This window comes from Loxodonta africana, chromosome 3, assembly GCF_030014295.1.
Source record: "Loxodonta africana isolate mLoxAfr1 chromosome 3, mLoxAfr1.hap2, whole genome shotgun sequence".
NCBI lineage: Eukaryota > Metazoa > Chordata > Mammalia > Proboscidea > Elephantidae > Loxodonta > Loxodonta africana.
This window is the reverse complement of record NC_087344.1, coordinates 175,585,004-175,601,829: the sequence shown is the minus strand read 5'-3', so window position 1 is coordinate 175,601,829 and position 16,826 is coordinate 175,585,004.

The following is a 16,826-nucleotide window of genomic DNA, read 5'->3' as shown; positions in this document are numbered from 1 at the left end:
GCTGAAAGTGAAGAGGACTTGAAGCACTGATGAAGATCAAAGACCACAGCCTTCAGTATGGGTTACACCTCAACATACAGAAAACAAAAATCCTCACAACTGGATCAATACACAATATCATAATAAACTGAAAAGATAGAAGTTGTCAAGGATTTAATTTTACTTGGATCCATAGTCAACACCCATGGAAGCAGCAGTCAAGAAATCAAAAGATGCATTGCATTGGGCAACTCTACTGCAAAAGACCTCTTTAAAGTGTTGAAAAGCAAAGATGTCAGTCACCTTGAAGACAAAGTTGCACCTGACCCAATCCATAGTGTTTTCAATCGCCTCATACGCATGTGAAAACTCGACAATGAATAAGGAAGACTGAAGAAGAATTGACGTCTTCGAATTGTGCTATTGGTGAAGAATATTGAATATACCATGGACTGCCAAAAGAATGAACAAGTCTGTCTTGGAAGAAGTACAGCCAGAATGTTCCTTAGAAGCAAGGATGGTGAGTCTACTTCTTATATACTTTGGACATGTAGCTCTTCCCCAGTCATATTTTGAAGGCCTTCCAACCTGAGGGGCTCATCTTCCAGCACTATACCAGACAGTGTTCCGCTGCTATTCATAAGGTTTTCACTGGCTAATTCTTTTCAGAAGTAGACCACCGAGTCCTTCTTCCTAGTCTGTTTTAGTCTGGAAGCTCACCTGAAACCTGTCTGCCAAGGGTGACCCTGCTGGTATTTGAATACCTGTAGCATAGCTTCCAGCATCACAGCAACACACAAGCCCCCACAGTATGACAAACTGACAGACTTGCAGGAATGTATATATATATATACACACACACATACATACATACATATATATATATATATATAAAACAAACTCGTTGCTGTTGAGATGATTGCAACTCGTAGCGACCGTATACGACAGAGTAGAATTGCCCCATAGGGTTTCCAAGAAGCAGCTGATGGATTTGAACTGTCAGCCTCTTGCCTAGCAGCTGTAGCTCACCATAGCTCTTAACCACTTCACCACCCAGACTCTCTCTCTCTCTACGTGTATATTTTTTGATACGGCAGCACTAGATAACTAAGACAATCAAAATAACACATATTTATTTTATGGAAACTGTTGGGAGGTAAAAAAGGAAAGAAGAAAAAAATGCCCTTATAGTCTCAGCTAAAAGATACACACTGACTAACATGGTGATTTTCCTTTCACTCTCTTTTCCATATAAGATTTTACAAGGTTAAGTAATAACATGTTTCTTTATATTATAAGCAAATATTTTCTCATAACCTTTCATAGTTTATTCAACAGATACTTGTTGAGCACCTACTATGTGACAGTCATTCTATGAGCACATGGGATACATCAGTGAGCAAAATAGAGAGTATTTTTGTCCTCGTCCAGCAAACTACCAGGACCAAAAAGTAAACAAATAAAAATAAATTTCCACAGTCAGACAGAAGCTATCAAAGAGAAAACTAAAGCAGGGAAAGAGGATAGATAGAAGATGAGGATAGAAAGGTTAATATTTTAAATACGGTAGTCAGAAAGATAACTGAGAAGGCTACTATTGAAAACAGCCTTGAAGAAAGTTAAAATGAGTCACAGGGAAAGATAAGAGCAGAGAAACAATAACGGTGAAGAAATAGAGGGAGGTTCAGTGTGGCTGTAGTACAAGAAGATTGTATTGAGAATAGAATGTAGTGGACAAGAATGGGAGCAAGCAGGCCAAGTAAAAGGCTATTAAAATAATCCAAGTGAGAGAGAACGTTGGCTTAAATCAGAGAAGAAGCAGTGCTAGTAGGGAGAACTGATGGAAGTCTGGATCTATTTTGAAAATGTAGCCAGTAGAATTTACTGACAGATTAAATATAGGATGAGAGAGAAGGAGCAACCTCAGGGATCACCCTAAGATTGTGGCCTGAACAACTGAAAAGACGGGAAACAGTAACTGAAATAGGGAAATAAGAAGATAAGCAGGTTTTGGGAAAAGAGCAGGACTTCAGTTTGAACATTTTTAAACCCCATGGGGCAGTTCTACTGTGTCTATAAGTCACTATGAGTCAGAATCAACTCGACAGCAATGGGTTTATTAGACATTCACGTACATATCCATTTGAATACATAGAATCCAGATGAATATACAAGTTGGGAGATGAGATGGAAGAACAAGGTTAGAGATTTAAATGCAGGAATCTTCAGCATGAAGTAGATACTGGTAGAAAATATGAGTTAAAAGTTTTTTTTCATATGTTTTTTAAATCTTTTAAATAGGAGAAATATCAGCATCTTTGTATTCTGATGAAAAACTCTAGTAAAGAGGGAAAATATTATGATGCAGGGGAATAAGATGAGACTCACTAGAGAGATTGACCTTGAATGGACAAGAAGAAGGCAGTTAGTGCATAAGCAGAGAGCCTGGCCTTTCCTGACTGCAAGGGTGGTTCATCTTGCTAATAGGAGCAAACACAGCAGGACACAAAAAATGATAGATGGGTTGATAGAGTGAGTGGATCTTACAGAGATTTTTTCTCTCATTTCTTTTATTTTTCCAGTGAAATAAGAAGTAATGTCATCAGTTAAAAAAAGAAAAAAAGGCAACAAAAGTGGTCCAAGCAGAAGGAAAAACAAGTACTATGAGAAAAAAAAAAAATACGGTATAGTCTTTCATGAAAAAGAAGAATGTGTCTGAATCATGGAAAACAGACTGGAGGGGGAGTGATATATCCATCATAAACAAGTGGGAGGGAATAGGGCATATAGGCACTAAGTAGACTACGAAAATATTTCAAATTACAAACAATGGTGTCACTAATAGCTTCACCCTTCCATAATCTCTTTTTCAATTATCACACTAGCCACTTTCCAATCTTTCCAGGTTCCTCTCACTTGAAGCCTAACTCCACCAATCCTATGACCTTACCAGAATGTAAAATTTATTGATTCTCCACCTTTCACTGACCCTCTGACTTCTCACCTACTTCCTTTCCTCCTTATTTAAATTCCATGGTTAATCATTCATTACTTTTACCTCCTTGGATGCAACATCAAACTCCTTACCTCTCGCTTGCTTCTTAACACCTTTAGCAAAACACAAATCTAGATTCAAATCCATGTCTTTGCCTCCCTCATACGTGTTACCTCTGGATGAAGAAGAACAGGCTGCCATTCTGACTGGTCACACTTTAAAAGTATGACAAAGAGGGCCCTAAAGATTTCAAATAAAGCATGTCTTAGTCATCTAGTGCTGCTGTAACAGAAATACCACAAGTGGATGCCTTTAACAAAGAGAAATTTATTCTCTCACAGTCTAGTAGGTTACAAGCCCACAGGCTAGTAGGCTACAAGCCCACAGGCTAGTAGGCTACAAGCCCACAGGCTAGTAGGTTACAAGCACAAATTCAGGATGTCGGCTCCAGAGGAAAGCTTTCTCTCTTTGTCGGCTCTGGAGGAAGATCTTTTCCTCAACCTTCCTCTGATCAAGGAGTTTCTCAGGTGCAGGGACTCCATCGGAAGGATGGCGCTGCTCCTGGTGCTACTTTCTTGGTGGTACGATGTCCTCAGCTTTCTACTCGCTTCCCTTTCCTTTCTATCTCTTGAGAGATAAAAGGTGGTGCAGGCACCACCCCAGGGAAACTCCCTTTACATTGGATCACAGATCTGACCTGGGTAAGGGTGGTGTTACAATCCCACCCTAACCCATTTAACATAAAATTACAATCACAAAATGGAGTACAACCACAGAATACTGGGAATCATGGCCTAACCAAGTTGATACACACATTTTGGGGGCGTGGGGGACATAATTCAATCCATGACAGAGCACTAGGAATAAATAAAGAAATGAAGTAATAAAAAATTTTCTAATAATTTACCCTCTTGCCCACAGAGGATAAGTATACCTATTTCATCACATTCTTGCCATAATTTTACACTTTTATTTTTTTTAAATGTGTCTAATGTAGTAAATGATAAATGCTATCATATTGGTGCTGCATTTAATTTTTTTTAAATTTTTGCTGCAGTATGAACTACCACACACACACATACATACACAAAAGGAAAATTAAGTTGTTGTCTGAATTACCTGAAATATTCTTTTACACATAGTTATACTTCACACAATGGATAAGCTAGCCTTACTGCATGATTCTTCTATGATATTTTGAATTCCTCGTGGATTTGTTGTCTTACAATTGTGGGAAAGTTTATACAATTGATCTAACAGCTAGGATACAACTGTAACGTATTTTCATCATAAAGAGGAAGAACTTAAATAATATAATCTGGTAGCATTCATAAGATTTCCTTTTCTTCCTTAAAAGAAAACATTAAAAAAATTATTATCCGGCCTTATTGCCTTTCAAGATACATTTGTTTTAGAAAAAAAGAAGAGTATTTTATACTCATTATTCACAGGGATAGATGAGTTTGAAAGTAGGTTTTTATTGCTCACTTGAACTTAATGGGTTCCAGCATATAGAGTGAAATAGAGTTTACACTGTCATTTACACTGGCATTAAATTGGTAAGACTCACAGGACTCTTGTCTGATGGCTTTGCTTGCCATTGTAAAAAATGTTCTTTGGATTTTGTCTGCCCCTTACTGATCATGCCTAGATGAAAATCCAGCCTTTCAAACTAATACAAAATGCATGGTCTGGGCATTAATATCTCATCTGAAACCGACAATGAGGGCCATGAAGAGCCTTCTAGAAAATCCTTAGTTTTTATTCAGACATGCTGAAAGTTGGGTCTGATTTTCTACAACTTGAAGTTATAATGGTATTTTCTGGTGCAGATTCTTATTTTACTAGAAGGTAAGTCAAATAACTGCATAATAATCAGCAATGATTATAATAAAACCAACTCAAACCCATTGCCATCAAGTTGATTCCAACTCATAGCGACCCTGTAGGACAAAGTAGAACTGCCACATAGAATCTTCCAAGGAGCAGCTGGTGGCTTTGAACTGCCAACATTTGATTAGCAGCTGAGCTCTTAACCACTGTGCCAACAGGGTTCCCATGATTATAATATGAGCATCTAAATTAAAATCTTCTATTTTTTTTACAGAAATCATTTTAAAATACTGTTAATTTATCAACAACAATTTGTAACCACAGTCCATAATTTCATATTAAGTATATTTTTTAAAAAGTTTTGTTCATATAAATCACAGAACTATAAAATTGTAGAACTAGAAAACTATTTTGAGGAGATATTTGCAAAATTATATCAAGTTGCAGGAAGAGAAAGAATCTTATAAATCAATTCATATTTTGTTGAACATATCTGAAAGCTAATCCTAATTCTACTTCTTTTACTTTAGGCCTTTATTTGCCACTTGCTCTTAATACATACTGATTTATATAAATGAGATATTTTAAGTAAATTTTTTCTATTTCTGTGAAAATATGTCAGTGATAGGTTCTTAATGAACTTAAGAATTTATACAATCTATAAATACTGACTGGGAAAAGTCACAAGTTTTAAGTAAATGGGTTAAAAATATAGCTAGTACATAGTAAATGAGATGACATAGTCAAAATTCATTGAGCAGGCATGGGTAACAAAGATAATTAGATTTGCTTTTTTCTTTTTTCATAACTCAATCTAGTAGGACAGAAAGGAATGTCAGTAGATAATTAAAACTTCTGTGTCAAGATGGCAGGCTTCTGGTTCAAGATGGCTGCATGAAATTTACCTTCTGAGTCCACATTAAAATTACAGCAAAGCATTAGGCTTAAAAGTAAAAACTCCCTATTTAGAGGAGAATGAGAGGAAAGCATAACAGGATACAGTGGTGTCAATAGAGGTGTGTGGAGGATTGGACTGCACTGGGTGAAACTGTCAGAGGGGTGGCACAAAAATGACTGCCTATAAATTTTTTTGTGCAGAATTTCAGCAGAAATTTATTATTTTTTATAAAAATACCCTTGTAGTTATTAATGATGTGGATGGAGTCAAGCATTCAGGACCTTCATTTGTTGATGTGTCACTACTCAAAATGAGAAGAAACAGCTGAAAAAATCCATTGGTCATCAGAACCTGGACAGTAAGAAGTATGAATCTAGGAATATTAGAAACCATCAAAAATGAAATAGAATACATTTTGAACATTTTGAATTGGACAGTCATATGGTCTACTATGGCTGTAATGATAAATTGAAGAGGAATAGTGCTGCATTCATCACCAAAAAGAACATTTCATTATCTATCCTGAAGTACAACACTATCAGTGATAGGATAATATCCACATGCCTACAAGGAAGACCAGTTAATATGACTATTATTCAGATTTACTCACCAACCGCTAAGGCAAAAGATGAAGAAATTGAAGATTTTTACCAACTTCTGCAGTCTGAAGTTGATCAAACATGCCATCAAGTTGCATTGATAATTACTGGCAATTGGAATGGGGAAGTTGGAAATGAAGAAAGATTGGTGGTTGTAAAATACGGCTCTGAAGATAGAAATGATGCTGGGGGTCACATGATAGAATGTTGCAAGACCAATGAATTCTTCATTGCAAATACCTTTTTTCACCAACATAAATGGTGACTATACATGTAGACTTTGCCAGGTGGAATACGCAGAAATCAAATCAACTACATCTGTGGAAAGAGACAATGGAAAAACTCAATATGGTCAGTTGTAACAAAGCCGTGGGCTGACTGTGGAACTGTCTTATGCAAGTTCAAGTTGAAATTGAAGAAAATTAGAACAAGTCCACGACATCCAAGTATAACCTCGAGTACATCCCACCTGAAATTAGAGACTCTCTCAAGGATAGGTTTGACACTTTGAACACTAATGACCAAAGGCCCTACTAGCTGTGGAATGACATCAAGGACATCATAAATAAAATATGCAAAGGCCTGGAGAAAGAAAATCAAAAGGAAAGGATACGCTCAGAATTTCTGAAGCTGAAAGAACTGAAGAAAAACTTCAAGCCTCTAGTTGTTATATTGAAAGATTCTATAGGGAAAGTACTAAACAACTCAGGAAGCAACAAAAGAAGATGGAAATAATACACAGAGTCACAGCACCAAAAATAATTGGTTGATGTTCAACCATTTCAGGAGGTAGCATGTTATCAAGAACCAATGGTACTGAAAGAAGTCCAAGCTGCACTGAAGGCATTGGCATAAAACAAAGCTCCAGGGATGGATGAAGTACCCATTGAGATGTTAAAACAAACAGATGCAGCACTGGAGGTGTTCACTCGTCTATGCTAAGAAATTTGGAAGACAGCTACCTGGCCAACTGACTGGAAGAGATCCATATGTGTACACATTCCAAAGAAATCTGATCGAACAGATTACAGAAATTATCAAACAATATCATTAATATCACACACAAGAAAAATTTTACTGGAGATCATTCAAAAGTGGTCGTAGCAATACATCAACAGGGAACTGCCAGACATTCAAGCAGGGTCCAGAAGAGGACATGGAATAAGGAATATTATTGCTAATGTCAGGTGGATCTTGGCTGAAACCAAAGACTACCAGGACTACATTTACTTATGTTTTATTGATCATTCAAAGGCATTTGACTGTGTGGATCCTAACAAATTGTGGATAAAATTGAAAAGAATGAGAATTCCAGAATTGTTCTTATGAGGAACCTGTACAATGACCAAGAGAGTCATTCAAACAGAACAAGGGAATACTGCTTGGTTCTAAGTCAAGAAAATTGTACATCAGTATTGTATCCTCTCACCATGCTTATTCAATCTGTATATTGAGCAAACAATCTGAGAAGCTGGACTATAGGATTGGAGGAAGACTGATTAACAACCTGCGTTATGCAGATGACACAACCTTACTTGCTGAAAGTGAAGAGGGCGTGAAGCACTTTTGATGAAAATCAAAAACCACAGCCGTCAGTATGGATTACATCTCAACATGAAGAAAAGAAAAATACTCAAAATTGGACCAATAAGCAATATCGTGACAAACAGAGAAAATACTGAAGTTGTCAAAGATTTCATTTTACTTGGATCCACAATCAACGTCCATGGAAGCAGCAGTCAAGAAATCAGGCAATGCATTGTACTGGACTGCTCTGAAGCAAAAGAACCCTTTAAAGTTTTGAAAAGCGAAGATGTCACGTTAAGGACTAAGGGACCCCTGTTGTAAGCCATGGTGTTTGCAATTGCCTCATATGCATGTGAAAGCTAAACAATGAATAAGGAAAACGGAAGAAGAATTGATGCCTTTGAATTACAGTGTTGGTGAAGAATATTGAATAAAACATGAAATGCCAGAAGAATGAAAAATCTATCTTGGAAGAAGTACAACCAAAATAGCCATTAGAATTAAGGATAGGAGACTATGTCTCACATGCTTTGGACATGTTATCAGGAGAGACCATTCCCTGGAGAGGGACATCATGCTTGGTAAAGTAGACAGTCGGCGAAAAAGAAGATGACCCACAAGATGAATTGACACAGTGGATGTAACAGTGGGCTCAAGCATAACCAGAATTCTGAGTATGGCACAGAACCGGGCAGTGTTTCTTTCCGTTGTACATGGGGTCACTATAAGTAGGAACCGTTTCAACAACACCTAACAACAACAGCAACATGGTAAAGAAAAATGGTGAAATAAAGAAAAAAAGAAAGCATCCACCTGTGACTCTGATAACATTCTGCCTTGAGTTTTACAGGGCCCTGACAATTTTTTCCTATAGAGAAGGAAATATAAACAGCACACTACTTCTCCCTTAAGTAAAAAAATAAAAAAGAGAGAGAGAGATTTAATCAGTTTCTATATGATTTATGAGGACTTAACATTCTTTGATGGAGCCCTGGTGGTGCAGTTGTAAAGAGCTTGGCTGCAAACCAAAATGTCAACATCTTGACTCTACCTGCTTCTTCTTGGAACTGTATGGAGCAGTTATACTTTGTCCTATAGAGTCACTTTGAGTCACAACGGTCTTGAAAGTAATAGGTTTGGTTTCGGTTTAATATTGGTGAAGCTGGGCAGTGAAAAAGGAAGACTGAAGAATTGACACATCATTTGAATTATGGTGTTGGTGAAGAATATCGAATGGACTGCCAGAAGAGCAAACATAGTTGTCTTTGAAGAACTACAGGCAGAATGCCCTTTAGAAGTGAGAATGGGAAGATTTTGTCTCACATACTTTGAGCTTGTTTTTAGGAGGGACCAGTCCCTAGAGAAGGGCATCATGATAGAGAGCCAGTGAAAAAGGGGAAGACCTTCAATGAGATGGATTGACACGGTGGCTGCAACAATGGGCTCGAACATACCTACTATTGTGAGGATGGTGTAGGACTGAGCAACATTTCATTCTGTTATATGTAGACTCATCATGTGTGACTCAGAACTAACTCGACAGCGCCTAACCAAAACAACAATGATAATGTAATGCAGATTTAGTCAACACTGACAAAATACAAGTACGGGTGTGAATATCATTGATAGAGAGACATAAGAAATAAAGGAGGATGAAGATGAAATATGGAAGCAAAAATGCCCTCATATTATAAAGTTAGAAGAGAAGAAATATATGCCCTATGGTTGATGGAATAAAAAGTAGAGTATGGTATTTGAAGTTTTGAGGGAAAATTAGAGACCTTATCACAAACAAAACAGAACAAAAAAAAGTTGCCATCAAGTTGACTCTGATTTATGGTGGTAAGTTTGCTCAAAACAGTACCATCTAGTCAGCACTGTCTTTTACTCTCAAAAGTGTACCAGTTTGGACAATACATAATATACTTTAGTCCTAAGTAAACTGAAAGAAATGGGGAAATGTAAAAGGTGGTTTTATATAAATGCTCTAAGTTATAGCAGAAATTTAAGTTGCCGCTAGAAGACCTGACAATGAAGTTATACATGACAAGCATAAACAGTACGCATAACTCTTAGAACTGGGTATTTTCGTTTTTAATTATAAACCTCTTTTTTTTTTTTTTTTTTACTATTTGATTTTTCATCTGTAACAATTTTTACTTTGATAAAAAATTTAAAAAATAAATATGGTAATTTTCAAGGTTATGGAACAAATAGAACTCTCAGACACTACAAACCAAATCAAATTCATTGCTGCCGAATCAATTCCAACTCATAGTGACCCGAAAGGACAGTAGAACTGCCCCCATCAGGTTCCCAAGGAGCAGCTGGTGGATTTGAACTGCCGAGCTTTTGGCTAGCAGCCAGTCTCTTAGATGCTGCCACCAGGGCTCCTCAAACACAGTAGATAGATATAGAAAACATTACAACATGTTTGGAAAACACTTGGTTAACCCAGTATGGTTAGTTTCTACTAAAAAAAAACCCGCTGCCATCCAGTTGATTCTGACCCATAGCAACTCTATCGGACAGAGTAGAACTGACCCAAAGAGTTTTCAAAGAGCACCTGGTGGATTTGAACTGCCAACTTTTTGGTAGGCAGTCAAGCACTTAACCACTACACCAATAGGTTTCCGTTTCTACTAAAGCCAAATGTAAATATCTCTTACAACCCCAATATCATAAATATGGAACACATCAGAAATAGTTACAGAATATGGACAAGGATGTTTATAGCCATATTATTTATAATGATCAAAAACTTGAAACCAGACTCCATCATCTTCAAAATGGATATATAGATTGGGATAGAATGTATTCATTTAATCAAATGTGACACAGCAAGAGAATAACCAAGTTAGAACTACCTGTACTGGTATAGATTAATTTCAAGAACATAATGGAAAGAAGACAGACACAAAAGATTACATAATCTATGATGCCATTTCATACGGAATCTAATCTGTGGTGTTAAACATTAAGATATGGCTATTTTCAGGGAGAAGGCACTAATTATTGGAAGAGGACACAGGTGGTGCTCTTGTAGGCTGGTACTATGCTATTTCTTTATTTGAGTAGGGTTCACATAGGTGTTTTCATGATGTGAAAACCATACCTTGCTATAATTTTCTGTGTGTATTAAAGATTCAATAAAATCTTTACCTAAAAATACAGTACAGCAACTTTTACATAGAAGGATGAACAAAGTTTTGACAGAGTATATGTCTGGAAGGATGTTCTAATAAGCAACAAGTAGAATTGCTCCAGAAGGACAGGGGTGGAATGGACACAAATCTAAACAGAGGGAATCATGTTCAAAGATTAATCATCAAGAACAAACTACTTTTAAGTTCATCAAGGTATCAGTAGCTAGGATCTGACTATAAGACAGATGGTCTGCAAAGAAAACTCAGGGAGTTTTCCCAGAAAATATTAAACCGGTAATTTACTATAAACCAAAAAAAAACCAAACCCAGTGCTGTCGAGTCGGTTCTGACTCATAGCGACCCTATAGGACAGAGTAGAACTGCCCCATAGAGTTTCCAAGGAGCGCCTGGCAGACTCGAACTGCTGACCCCTTCGGTTAGCAACCATAGCACTTAACCACTACACCGCCAGGGTTTCCTAATTTACTATATTTAATTTTTATTTATTTATTTTGGATTAAAAAAAACAAAAAAACTAGAGACATGGGCATCACATTCCTCCCCAGTGAATCATACCTAACCTGGAATGTATTACTGTCAACTCAGAGTTAGCGTTCTTCACTATTGTCCCTTCAATAGGTCAGAAGTCTCTGGGGAATGAGGTCGAAAGAGCCTTAGCTCCATTTTTCACTAGCCTAGACTCCAAAGGAGACCAGTTGACTGATTTCTTGGCAAGCAGCCATTACAAACTCCTCATTAGAGTGTCTGTACTCAATCTTTCCTCAAGTGAGGTGATCTGAATTTTCAGACTGACTGCTTATAAGCAGTCTACTCATGGGGTGCTCACAACTAACACGTCTCTATTTTCCTCTTCCTAGTGTATTACTACAGTTATGAGGTCCATATGTTTGTGTTTCTTAAAAAGAATGGCTTTTCCTGGTAAGATTAGCATATAATATTTGTATCTACAAACTAATCCATCAAGAATCTTCGCTTCAGAAATTGTTTCCGAATTTTTGAACATTAGAAGGAAACGCTGATTGGTATACAAGTGAAGAAATTGAGAAAATGCAATTCTTAACATCTGTGAATTTATTAGTAATATTTGGCTCGTTCATCCCCTACATGAGGCCCTGGTGGTGAAGTGGTTAAGAGTTCAGACTGCTAACCAAAAGGCTGGTAGTTCAAATCCACCAGCCACTCCTTGGAAATCCTATGGGGCAGTTCTGCTCTGCCCTATAGGGTCACTATGAGTTGGAATCCATTTCACGGCACACAACAACAACAACATCCTCTACATGGTGCTGGAATCCTATTCAGTCCGATGAGTGAAATCTGAAGGAACATAAAGAAATATCAGTGAGCATTTCTTATGGAGCTTGTGTGTTACCTCAAGAGGTCATTTAAAGCCATGTGGCCAAGGTTTCCTTATTTGTGATTAAATCTAATCACCATAAGCCCTTTCAAACTCATGTTCTAACAATAATAAAATTTTTTTGTGTGTGTGTGTAATTTCTTACTTATCTGAGAGAAAGTATAGGTCCTTTTCCACCACTGCACCAGTCACAAAGCTAACACTGGGATGGAGAGGGAGCGGAGGAGGAAGGTCGAGATGAAGCTACACAAGGTATGACTATTTGCATTTTACTGAATAGGTCCTGTATCTACTTCCTTTTCACTGAGAGAAGGTAGAATGAATTTTTTTTGATGTCATCTTCTCTGTCAAATGATATAGTTTCACTTGGGGCTGCAACCAGTTCTTCCCCCAAATTCACCAGCCCTGTGGTAACTTCTCCTGGAAGCTTTAATGAGGTTTGACCTTCTCTTTTATCTTCTGTACTAAATTATTTTGTAGTGCTGCGAGCGGCAGTTTAATAACAGGTGAGTTTCACCCCTAGGCTGATTGTATTTCAGCTGAGGTTGAAGTGATCTCTGTATGTCAGGTTGTTAAAACTGTAAAAAGCTGCCGTGTGATCTTTCAAAATGAAAGTCAGTACATCAAGGCAATGTAGTTCCCCTTTTTTCTTTTTATGGACCTCTTTACATCTTTGGTTTTACATCTTTGTTATGGACAGCAGTGCAATACCAAAAGTACCCCCCCCACACTCACATATGGCCATCAAATAGGCAAATACAAAAATTGTCAAAATAAAATATTCTTGTCTTAAGCTTTGCAACCTTTCCAAGGAACTTCATAGATTAGTGCCTCCATATGGACCAATGGGGGATTATTAAACTGTGATTACAATGCTTTCAAATAGATTCATAGTTAGCGCTGTTCTGGAGGCCTCATTCTAATCTGTTTCTGCACTATCCACCACAATTCAAGTTACTTGCATTATACATTAGTAGATATTTAAGGTCCCTGTGTGGTTACTTTAGGAATAAATATTCATTCTCTATGGTGGATACATGAACAAGACATTAAACTTGCTGAAAGACTAATATTAATGCTAATATCATAAACAAACAGTGCTATAAATTATAATTCTATAAGCTTCTAAAGATGTTTACCATTGAAATAATCTTTATTCATAATTCATATACTAGTTTTTACTCAGATGATAGAGTAAGTTATAAAATCTTTTATTCTTCAAGGAATTGAAATTTTGAACATTTTCCCCAAGAAATTAGTTGTTAATTTTCCTTTTATATATATATATATATTCTCAATGTCTATTTTGTTAATAATTCTTGATAATGTTACAATCTCCTCTATTGCGTTACATGCTGTTAATGAATGCTTTGCATCTAAATTATAGTTTTGCTTTAGTTTATATAATCGTTTTGTCTCTGCAAGCAATGTCTTCACATGGGAGTCAACATTTTGTTCCCAGTCTGATGATAAATATATAATACAGCTTAAGTCAGTGAATTGTGTTTTCACCACTTTGAAATTAGAACAGAAATGAATGGAAGTGCTTTTTAATTCTACTTATATGTATATGTAGATTAGACAAATTACAACTGCAACTTGTTACCTGAAGTACATATTTAATCATCATGCAATTATATGTATCAATTTGACAAATTATGATGGAGACTATGGACTCTGCTTACATACATCAATTACAATTTAAATTGGGATTACATACAATATATTTTTTGACAGGTTGCTGACCAAGTCTTATACTAAGTGAATAATATGCAAAGAGTACACAAATATTCCCTGCTTTTGAGAGTGGTGTCTCTGCATAGCTGAACTTGTTTTGTGAGAGACAGGCATGGAATCTAATAATTATAGTACAAACTCCTCAGTGACTATGGTAGTGTGGGTGAAAACAAAAGGGCTGGCCTGGAGAAGACTTCACAACTGAGTTGATATTTGGACTGAATCTCAAAATATGGTAATCAAGTGTTCATCAGGAGGAAATGCACAAGAAGGACACCCCAAAAAAGGAAATAGAAATATGCAAACTCATAAAACCATCAAAGAATGTGATACTTTTTATCACATTCTTTGGCTAGTTTGGAACAATGAATATAGAGAATCAAGTAGTAAATGTAGCTGGAATTAGAATAGGAAGGACTTAAGCTATCATGCTAAGTAAGACATCTGGACTTGATCTGGCATCTGAAATCTATTGGGTGTTTCTAAGCATGTTGTTGTTAGGTGCTGTAGAGTTGGTTCCGACTCATAACAACCTCATGTACAACAGAAAGGAACACTGCCTGGTCCTAAGCCATCTTCACAATCATTATGCTTGAGCCATTGTTGCAGCCATTGTGTAAATCCATCTAGTTGATGGTCTTCTTTTTCGCTGACCCTTTACTTTAACAAGCATGATGCTTTTAGGCATAGTGGTTATATAATTTTTTATTTAGAAATAAAATTCTGGCACTATGGGCAATGGACTGATGAGAGAAGAGTACAGAGGATTAGGCCAATTAGAAAGTTTTGTCAATAATCCCAGATAAGAGATGGTGATAGTTTCAGTGGGGTGAGGAATGATTACTGAGACATTTAGTAAGCTATAATTTAGGTACTGACTAGATTAGATTAGTAACTGGGAAGTTGGGGGGGTTTCATAATTCATAATTCATTCAATTACTTAAAATCTTGAGCTTTGCTGTATGATAGATGCATGCCATTACTTATAATCAAGAAAAGGAAAGAAAGTCAAAACTCTAGCTATGGTTCTCATATACTGATATTCATGATAAATATTAAAAGGTGCTATTTAAGTTAGCAAATAATTCTATTTTTATAATTGAATCATTCTTGTTAGCTGCTGTCAACTCATCTCTGACTCATGGTGACCATACACACAATAGAACGAAGTGCTGCCAGCCCTGCACTATCCCCACGGTTGATTGTGAAGTAGACCAATGTGATCCATAGGGTTTTCGCTAGCTGATTTTCAGAACTGGATCACCAGGTCTTTGTTCCTAGTCTATTGTAGACTGATGTTCCCCTGAAACTTGTTCAGGATCATAACACCACGCAATTCACCACTGATAGACTGGTGGTGACTGAGCAGGAGGTATACTGGTTGGGAATATAACTCAGTTCTTTCACATGGAAGGTGGGAATTCTACATCTTAACCCCCAGTACCTCAATTGAACTCTAGCTATAGTTTTCATTTATTAATTTGTTATCTGTTCTCCATTATAACTTGATGTTACAGGCATGAATACAATAAATAAAACTCGTGTACTGTCATATGTGAAGTGGTAGTGAGGGAGCTGACAGATTTCTATGTTCTAGAATGGTAGATCTAGATAAATTAAGACTTGTACCCTTTATTCGGAAAGACTAAGTGTAGCAGTTTTATGAGGAGGGTTTTTCAAGTCCTATTAGGAATGATTGGAGAGTAAAGAATAATTCGTGTCTTTAAGGGAGAGTGTTTTCTTTCATTTTTAAGGACAGACAGATGAATGTGCTTGGAGTGTCACAGTGGATTATGAGAAGCTTTAAATCTCTGTAATGAGAGAAATTTTATTTACATTTTCTAAGTGCTGTGCTGGGCACCCAGATTCTTTTCAATCAATATTGCCAAAAGAAAAGAAAAGGGGAGAGAGGGAGAAAATTAGAAGGAAAAGGAGTGAAGAAGGACAAGAGAAAAGGAAGGAAAGATCTGAAGGGAGAAGAGACAGATGGAAGTTATAAGGTGGACATGTTACACACTTGTAACAGAGGATAATTGTTAATGGTGTACTTTCTATCTACGTGATTTTCTCATACATCTTTGTCAGTTATACTTTTGTTTCTGACTCCATTTGAAAATCTACTTTACCTTGGTGATTTTTGAAGAGTAAGTTTAATTCAATAGATTATGAAAGCATTCACCTACTAATGTCTGCAAATCTTATTAAAGAGATTTACTATATCACATCATTTAAAATTTAAATCTTTTTGTAGGAAGAATTACACTGTGTAATAATCTATCCCAACTATTTCCTTAGGATATATTTGTTAAATAGTGAAACATAGCCAGTTTTCTTATTGGAGTTGGTTCAGCAGAATAAAAATGAAGCTAAATGGTGTCATTATGATCTTTGCATTCTGGCTAATTTTCACTGTTAAGAAAATGCATAACCTTCATTGATTTCAGGCAGAAATTTTGACTAAACTTTCTCTACACTTAAACTGAAAATTGCTAAAAGAAAAAGGGGCAGAGTGAGTTGGAACGCCAACGTTCACCTTCAAGGGACCTCCAGAATACCCGCAGTGAGGTTAACCTAGCCACTAATATCGACGTCGTATCGGACTGCCTACACTGACAGGATTCACTTAGACCTGTGTTAAGAAAGGCTTCCAAATAGAATAGCAGTTTATGATTGAGGAGCATTAGGGGGAAAGGTGTCATCACGACGTGAGTTTGTTCAATCTCACATCAGATGTCCA